At 47.9% G+C, this 9215-nt stretch overlaps 1 long non-coding RNA gene and 1 pseudogene across 3 annotated transcripts in view; both read left to right on the plus strand.

Moving 5' to 3' along the window:
- The window catches only part of LOC128096350 (uncharacterized), a 71911-nt gene extending 66012 nt beyond the window's left edge, over positions 1-5899 (plus strand). For 2 of the 3 annotated variants that reach the window (XR_008213627.1, XR_008213628.1), the window contains one exon: positions 554-5899. This is a non-coding gene — a long non-coding RNA (uncharacterized LOC128096350). The remainder of the gene's footprint in view (positions 1-553) is intronic. The other variant, XR_008213629.1, reaches the window with a different exon arrangement.
- A 1300-nt stretch (positions 5900-7199) lies between these two features.
- LOC128096348 (microtubule-associated proteins 1A/1B light chain 3B-like) lies at positions 7200-7823 on the plus strand (annotated as a pseudogene).
- Positions 7824-9215: the final 1392 nt, after the last annotated feature.

Below are 9215 nucleotides of genomic sequence, written 5' to 3' on the forward strand. Positions count from 1 at the left end.
AGGTAGGGTCTTTCTGGCTGTGACTCCTCACTGCCATTTGGGTGAGGTCTGGAGCCCAGGATGCTGCTCTATATCCCAGGTACTCCAAATCTGCTTAAGGGTCCCCATTGTTTTCCATGGGCTGTGGCTTATGCTGTGCCTGTGGTGGCCAGCCCAGCATGCCCTCCTGACCCAGGTTTACTCCCCTTTTGACTCTCCATGAAGACCTCCTTTCCTGACAGACTGGCAGCCCAGAGCTGCCTCTCTGTGCTTTACGGCCTTGAGATGGCACCGCATCTGGACCTCAGTTGGGTTGGAAACCAAATGGTTGGTGGCTGTGTAATTTTGGTTGCCTAGACTGATTGCCCTGGAGATAGTGTCTGATCCTTTGCCTAGCCAGAGCCTAGAGCTGTGTGTGTGTGTGTGTGTGTGTGTGTGTGTGTGTGTGTGTGTGTGATTTTAAATGGGAGTAAGTGAACAGCAGACTCATACACAGGAGGGCTCTCTCTGATTTCTGTAGGCTCAGGCTGTCTGTCTATCTACTAAAGAAAAGGAATTGTGTCTCTCCCACCAGGTTTCTCACTGCTGTGGAGCCACAGGAACTGGCATCTGGATGACAGCCACACAGGGGAGAATGGCCTGGTGCTTCATCAGGCCTCATTCTTCTCATCTGTGAAATGGGTAGGAAATATGTGGTGAAAGTTTAAGACCACATATTGCCAAAGGCAGCAGGAAGGAAGGAAGCGGAGTTCAAGCTCCCTTACTGATGGAATCAGTTCAGCTTGATAGACTTTTGGTTAACATCCCTTTGGTGTGGGGGTGGGAAAGAGCTGGTGTTTGGTCAGCAGGAGGCAGGCTTCACCCTGCTCAGCTGGGGCCTATTTACACCATCTCTTGGAATTTACCGTCTGAAAAATGGGACAATAATGCTTCGCACCCTGGGGGTGTTAGTGTCTGAGAAGTGCTAAGTTCAGCTGCTGGCCCAGAGCTGGGACTCATTAAATAGTAGCTGCTATTATTACTATTGATTATATTAACAGCCGCCACAAAGCAGGCGGAGAGCATGTCAGGAAGGTCTCTGCCTGTCGTCCTCATTGTTTCTTGCTGAGAAGATTTTGTGGGAGTCGGGTGTTCCAGAATTAATATTCCTTTTCTCTGCTCGTCCACATGCTGCATTTGTCGCCTCGCAGAAGCCCCTCTGCCGGGCTCGGCAGCCTGCCTTGACCAGCCCACCTACACCATTCAGGCCAGCTGGTGGAGGCTGACATCTGCCAGGAAAGCAGACCACCTTCCCGGATTTTCCGTTTGCAGATGCATGGAGGGTGAGCTGGCAGAGAATGCAGAAAGCAAGCTCTGGCACAGGCTCTGGCTCCTGTCCATGTGTTGGGCCAGTGGCTGCCAAGTAGCAGATTCTCAATGGGTCTACAGCAGGAAGCATCCTCTCACTGGAGCACACAGGAGTCCCCGTCCCACATAGCGAGGAAGCCAGAGTAGCAGAGAAGGACCAGGCAAAGGCACTAGCGTCTTCCTGGCTACAGACTTGTCCAGACTCTGGGGCTTAAGACCCTCAGACTTAGTCTACTCTGTAAAATGTGAACAAATATGGGTTCAAAGCCCTTTATCTGATGTATTTGGATGTCTGTTATTTGGATTTCTGGAGAGTAGTGACATACAGAGTATATTTTGCATCGTCGAGTAGCTGGGTAGGGGTGGCAGCCTCTGAGCAAATGCTGATGTCTGCAACGGGATATGTGAATGCCGACATCATAGAGACGTGCTGAAGATGGTATCACCAAAAACAATCTTGCTCCAAATTTCTGCAAAAACACTTGATTCTGGATCTTCTTTAGGTTTGGAGTTGAAGGTACAAGGCTGTGGACCTGTACAGTCTAATATTTTTGGAGTCCAAGCTCCTTCGTGTAGCATCTAAGTTTGATTCTTTTCCAGGACAACAAAACAACATTTTGCTACCCAGTCACCTGTTAGGAGACAATAGGGTCATTTTCACCTTTGGCTGTTAGGAATAATGCTGCTGTGAAGAACTGTAAACAAGTTTTTGTGTGGACATATGGTTCCTATTCTATTGGGTATATTCCTGGGGGTGGAACTGCTGTGTCCAACGGTAACTCTGTGGTTAGCTTTTTAAGGAAATGCTAGACATCTCCCCTGGCTCACTCACAAACTGGCTGCACCGTTCTATATTTTCACCAGCAGTGTCTGAGGGTTCGATTTCTCTACGTTATTGTGATTAGCTGACTTTTTTTTTTCTTTAACCATAGGCATCCTCCTGAATGCGACCTGCTATCTTATCAGGATCTTGATTTGCATTTCCTTGACGATTACTCTTTAAGTGTGCACTGGCCATTTCTATCTTATTTGTGAAAAAAAAAATGTCTTTTCAGATCCTTAATTATTTTTAAACTGACTCAATTGCTCATTATTAGTTGCAAGTGTTCTTTGTTCTAGACACAAGCCTCTTGCCATAGATGACTTACATGTGTTTCCACCCGCGCCATGCATTGACCTTTCACTGTTTTTAATATTTATTTTTAATTGTGTGTCTGGGTGTGGGTTTGTGCCTGTGAGTGCAGTACCTTCAGAGGCTGGAGAGGGTATTGGATCCCGGAGAGCTGGAGTTACAGGTGGTTGTGAGCTGCTAGACACAGATACGGGGAACTAAACTTGGGTTTTATTTAAGAGCAGCATGCTCTCGTAGTCACTGAGCCATCACTCCAGCCCCAACCTTATACATTTTGGAGAGCTCCCTTGGAAGCACAAAAGCTCAACGTTTGGATAAAATTCAATTAATTAACTTTTCTGTGGCTTTGCTTTGGGGCCCCTGTCTGAGAACCCAGTGTCAAAATCAGGTTGTTATGGGTTCATTTATGTTATTTTCTTCCAAGAGTTTTTTAGTCTCAGCTCCTACCTTAGATCTTACATCCATGATATGACTTAACATTACATTTATTTATTTTGCATATGGCTGGTGATGTACATGCAGTTTGAAGACCTCTGCATGAGACTGTAAACCCTAGGAAGGCAGAGTTCATATGTGCTGTACTGAAGTAGGGATGGTCTGGTGGGTGAACGGAACAGGGAGGACTCTCTATAATCCCAAGGCTGTAATGAGGGTGAATATGCCACAAGTCAGAGATCGGCATCAGATTAGAAAACAGTCTGGTACTGATGCAGACCAGCCTGTCTTCTGGGAAAGCCTGTCTTGGTGCAGTGGAGTTTCTCCAAGGTCCTTTGGACAAACCCTTGATTCTGAGCAGTCTAGTTACCAAACAAGGGCCTTGTTGACGTGAAAGAATGTTTTCCTTTTGCACAGAGATACAACTTGACTCCATGCATAAAGGGTCTCCATCTCCTTCAGGCCACAGTTCTGCCCTCAAGGCCCCCACCCAGTTCTTCAGTTTCCTCCCTGCAGCATGTCTTGGGCAGACGGAACAGCCATCTCTAACAGGGTTGTTTTTTTTTTTTTTTATCCCTTCACACCACGGTTGCTTCCCTGAATCCATTCAGATGTCCCTGTCTACTCAGTGTCATGGCTAGAGCCTGGCGGTCCACTGACTGTCATCTTAGCAGCCAGTTTGAACCCTTGACTTAAGGAAAAAAATATAAACATCAACTATTTTTTTTAAATTGACTCAAACACATTGCTTGCTCAGATCAGATTTTCAACACTTATTAACAATATAAAATAATCAATGCATTATTTTATTATAATTGGTATTATTAATGATGTGTTAAGACATAGTATTGATAACTGCTGAACACTTCCTACATGCCAGAGTCATGCACAGTTTCTTGTATGCATCTCATTTCATTTTCTTCTTTTTTTTCTTTCATTTCATTTTCTATAAGGCAGCTGTGATTATTCCCACCACTACAGAGATGTGAGAGCCTCAGAGTTTAGGTAGTTAACTTGAGGCTAGAGCTTGGATTTGAACCAGTGACACTTGCCTTCAGAGGCTCTGGTTTGGACTCTGCACTCTCCTGCCCTGCCTGCCCTGTACTACTCTTGTTTAGCCGGTATCAAGCATCACACTTTTGACATCCAGGCTGCTCTATTCCTGGCCTTTGACTCTCCCATCTCATATAGCTGCTGTTCCTTCGGCAACTCCGGGCTCCCCTGTTTCCAGCTTGAGAAAACTCTAACTGGGCCAGGGAGGAACAGGGCTGGAGTCCTCTGTTTCTCACTCCAGCCTCTGCCAAGCCAAGTACCAATCTTCCAAGAGGGCCTGAATGGAAGCCCTATCCAATGGATGTGTCTTGGTCCAGGTGCCTGCCCTGGAGGCCAGAGAAGATGTCCCCTCCCCTACAGCACCTTCCTGCCTCTCTTGTGCAGTCTCTCCTGGGCATGACATGAAGGCCAGAGTCACCAGGGGCCTCTCTGCACAAATGTCCCACATCCTTCTGTGGCATTCCTATGCCTTCAGCCCAGCAGCCATGCCATAGGAGTTGGCTGTATCCTGCAGAGCTCTTGGAGGGGGCATGTACAAAGTGAAGAGAGTCTAAGAACGTGCCAAGGCTTCACACCTGCAAGGCCAAGTAGGCTCTAGGTTGTGGAGTAGCTGGTGGCTTTTTTAGTCAGTGCAATTTGACCACTGAAAGGCAATTCATTATAAAAATCCGTCTAGATATAGTCTCTTGCTGCCTCATTTATTTGCTTGTTCATTCATTCATTCATTCAAACATATACTCTCTCATTTATCACTATATTCAGTCATCTCTGTTCATTGGCCCAGCACTTCCTCATCCATCCATTTCCCCAGATATCTGCACAAGGCTACTTCCTTACCTCCTTGAAAGTTTTTCTCAAGCGGCAGGGCAGTGTTCCTGAGGTCCTCCACTCTGTTCATCACCATGGGAGACACCTGGCCCCATTTAACTTTCTCTACACCTCTTCCTAACTCACTCTGTAATTTACTGATCTGTTCTACTCATCATCTGGCTTTGCTGAGGTGGCAGAAGCCTTTGTCTCTTGGTGTTATTACTAGATCCTTGATGCCTAAAATGGATGGACAGAGTCTGGCCTAGAAGGGGCTCAAGAAATGTACATGGGATTAATGATCCCACTCACTTATTCACCAAATCAGGCTTTGAGAGTCTGTTGGGAGACTCTTAAAGTTGCTTTGGAAAGGACTCAGGGTCCAAGCCAGGTAGTTAGGAGCCCGAGGACTGGGTGTTGTGCTAACAGACCTGTTGATGGGTGATGGGTAGGACATTCCTGTGGTAGGACATCTGGAACAAAGCAAGTGGGGAGACGCAGATGGTTTGCAGAGCTGAGGCCTGTTGGCTGGACTTGGGAGTACTGAATGTGAGGCTGAGGGGAGGAAGCTCAGGGAAGACTGAGGTTAGACGCTGGAGAGTCTGGATGGAAAGTGATGTCATCTGCCAAGGAGAACCCTGAGAGCTTCAAAAGGAGAGGGAAAGATGATGGCTTCAAGACCTCCCTTTCAAACCCCATTTTCAATTACAAGTGGACCCACAGTGTTTGGATTGCTATTTTTCTTTTGATACATGTTCTTTGCCTAGTGCCACAGAGGAGGCGTCTGGCTACCTTATCCATCTCTGCCATCTTATTTCTGGGTGTCTGTGAAATATGGTTTCTCAGGCAGGCACACAAGGTGTCCCACAATGGGAGACCCGCCCATATACGTTCACCAGTCATGACTGGTGTGGGCCGTGGTGAACCTGGGACGTGAGACGAAATGGTAGAGTCTGACGCTTGGACCCACGTAATTCCTCTGGACTGTCTGCTTTAGAGCATTATAGATAAGCCTGCTTTGAAATTTTGAATGAACATCAGCCACAGCTCCATGGCTATGGAGCTAATGTGAAACCACAGCCCGAAAGGGGTGTGTGTGGGGAGAGAGAGAGAGAGAGAGAGAGAGAGAGAGAGAGAGAGACCGAGAGAGACTGAGAGACCTGTGAGCTTGTCTCTGGGGGGGGGATTTCTAGGGGCGGAGGAGCTTGGAAGGGCTGCTTCCTGGAGAAAGATGTCTTCTCTGAGGCGGGGGGGGGGGGGGGGGAGGCTAGTGGGAGGCCTGAAGGAGGGGCTCTACTGATGGGGTGTCTTTGACTATGAGTTGCCTGGCCCAGTAGCCAGTGGAGAGAGGCTCCAGGGAAGTTTCTTGTTCTGGATGTGTAGCTGGAGTGGGCTTTACCTTGGAGATATGGTCAGGACTTCTAAGGGATTCCCAAGATTAGGCCAGTGACATTTCCTCTCTCCATCTCCCCAGATACCCCCTTTGCCCAGGGAGCCAAACCCTTAGCATTGAATGCAAATGAAAGTTTCAGGAAGAGGCCATAATTGGTGCTGGAGAGGTGACTCCATACGGAAGAGTGAATACTGCTCTTGCGGAGGACCAGGGTTCAGTTCTCATAGGTTCCCAGCTCTCCCATCAGTGACTCACTGCCACCTAGAGCTCCAGCTCTGGGAGATATGACTCCTGTACTTACGTATGTGTGCACACACGTAGGCACTCACACATAATTAAAATAAAACATATATTTTAGAAAAAATAGGATATAGTTTAAAGCTAAATGGATGAACAAATAAAATAAAAAATGAAAGTCAGAGGTTGCCATACTCAGTAGATGTCTGAATCCAGAGGATGAGCAGCGAGGACCATCAGCAGTTCCAGAAAAAGGGGCAGCTAGACATCATGTGTCTCTGATGGATGAGTATGGCTGCCTGCCATCTTTCCAGTGTCTAATTTTCACCAGGACTTATTCCCATGGGAGCTGGCAGTCAGCGCAAATCCAGACTGTGGAAGCCCAGCAGGCCTATGTGCTGACAATACAATGTCTGAAAGACAGTGGAAAGCTGGGGAGTAAAAGACCTAAAAGGTACATTTAAAAACAGAAATGACAGTCTGGATGTGGTGGCGCACGCCTTTAATTCCAGCACGTGGGAGGCAGAGGCAGGTGGATCTCTGTGAGTTGGAGTCCAGCCTGGTCTACATAGTGAGTTCCAGGATAGTCAGAGCCAAATAGTGAGACCCTGTCTTAAAAAAACAGACAAAGGGCTGGAGAGATGGCTCAGGGGGGTTAAGAGCACCGACTGCTCTTCCAGAGGTCCTGAGTTCAATTCCCAGCACCCGCATGGTGGCTCACAAACATCTGTAATGAGATCTGGCGCCCTCTTCTGTATACATAATAAATAAATAAATCTTTAAAAAAAAAAAACCAGACAAAGAGAGCCTCCGACCCAGGACTCCCGCGCCATGCCGTCGGAGAAGACCTTCAAGTAGCGCCGCAGCTTCAAACAAAGAGTGGAAGATGTCCGGCTCATACGGGAGCAGCACCCCACCAAGATCCCGGTGATAACAGAGCGATACAAGGGTGGGAAGCAACTGCCCGTCCTGGACAAAACCAAGTTCCTTGTACCTGATCACGTGAACATGAGCGAGCTCATCAAGATAATTAGAAGGCGCTTACAGCTTAACGCCAATCAAGCTTTCTTCCTTCTGGTGAACGGGCACAGCATGGTGAGTGTGTCCACACCCATTTCTGAAGTGTACGAGAGTGAGAAGGATGAAGACGGCTTTCTGTACATGGTGTATGCCTCCCAGGAGACATTTGGAACAGCACTGGCTGTGTAAGACTAAAACAATGCCTAATGTTTGTTAAGCCCTTATCAAGGAAAAAAGGGACGTTACCAGCGGATGCTGGTCAGCTCACACTCACAGATCAGAACGTGGGCGCCCACCTAGGGTGTTTGTCAGCCAGAAACTGAGCTCCATGCAAGCGCATTCAGCTTGGAAACTCATCTAAACTAGGCTCTCTTGTGTTCAAACTTTAGAAGTTTAAAAATAAAATACTTTGCATCCTAAGTTGCCAATAAAAAAAAACAGACAAAGCAAACAAAAACGAAAACAGAATGACATAATTAAATTATGGTGTCTGGGGATCTGTACTTGGGTGCTAAGTGTACAGGGAAAAGCAAGAAAATGCTGATTCTAAGAGGAGTTGTAGTTATTGTGGGAAGGGGCATGTGTGAGGCGATAGTCAATGAGGGCATGCTCCAGGAGGGTCCTAGGATGGCTTCCACAGAGATTTTTCCTGACCTGAAAATGACTAAAAAGGTGAGTTTCTGCTCTTTTACAAGAGAACAAGTCTTAGTTATGGTGGGGTTTTATTTGGGGAGGGGAGCACGTTCTCCAAGGAAGTCTTTTCACTCTGTTCCCTGGCCCTGACGAGAGGGTTGTCTCCCTCTTTCTTCTAGACATGCCTTCCAGACATGGAAATGTCAAAATAGAATGACAATGAACATAGTTGAAAAATTTATGACTAATTTTTTAGAACAACATCAGCAACCACGTTGCAGCAGTGAGCTGAGCTGAGAACCACGGACTACGAGGAGGGTAACCTTTCCCCATTAGCCCCTGGCTAGGGGAGGGCTGTTAGTCCCAGAGGGAGAAGGTGGAGATGGGGGACCTGGGTGTCTGTTAGTGGCTGAGGCCACCTCATCCTTCCGCTGCCTGGGGGTCCCCTGAGGCCTGGCTGCCGAGGTCTGGGAAGCGCTACATGGCCCCGGGCTTCTCAGCCACCAGGGAGAGGGCTAATCAGTTTCCTGTGTGATAAGGCACAGGGATATATTTAGATAGAAACAAACTTAAGTTTAGCTCCCTTGTGAGGGTGCAATGGCCCTGGAGCCTGCCTAGTGGCTCCACAGCTCAGTGTGGTGAATGGGGAAAGTGGTCTTTATTTGGTGGTGGAGGCAGCCACCAGGCAACCACCAGGGTATGGGTTGGGGGCTCTGGAAGGGCTATGGCTGACCCCTGACCTTGGAGACTCAGATGAGGGTTTCCAAAATGAGTCAGCAGGGAGCAGTGGAGGACCTTGGCCCTAGGTGTTGGGAGCCCTGGGCTGTCTTGAATCTTGTGATGGGACTTTGGAAAGCCCTGTGGTGGTCTACTGTGTCACCTAGAAAATGAAGGGCAGATGAAGTGAGCTGGGGTGCCTCCCAGCTTTCCCAGAGAGGGCTTTGCATCTTCTGGCTCCTCTTGTTTTGTCCCTTACGCTGGGTGCCAGAGGGCTTGCTTGCTACCCCAAAGCCTGCAACCTGAACTGGCCCCTCTGCTGTCCCTTAGGGAGAGGTAGAGAGCTGCCTATTGTCTAACCTGTTCATCTAGAATCATGGGAAAGAAAGCACGTCACTAGCTTCCGGCCTTGTCTCATAGCCTTCGGTGCCTCGGTGCCTCACAGGGACATGTCCAGCATAT

Source organism: Peromyscus californicus, unplaced genomic scaffold (assembly GCF_007827085.1).
Source record: "Peromyscus californicus insignis strain IS unplaced genomic scaffold, ASM782708v3 Scaffold_5__1_contigs__length_169319896, whole genome shotgun sequence".
In the NCBI taxonomy this organism is placed as follows: Eukaryota; Metazoa; Chordata; class Mammalia; order Rodentia; family Cricetidae; genus Peromyscus; species Peromyscus californicus.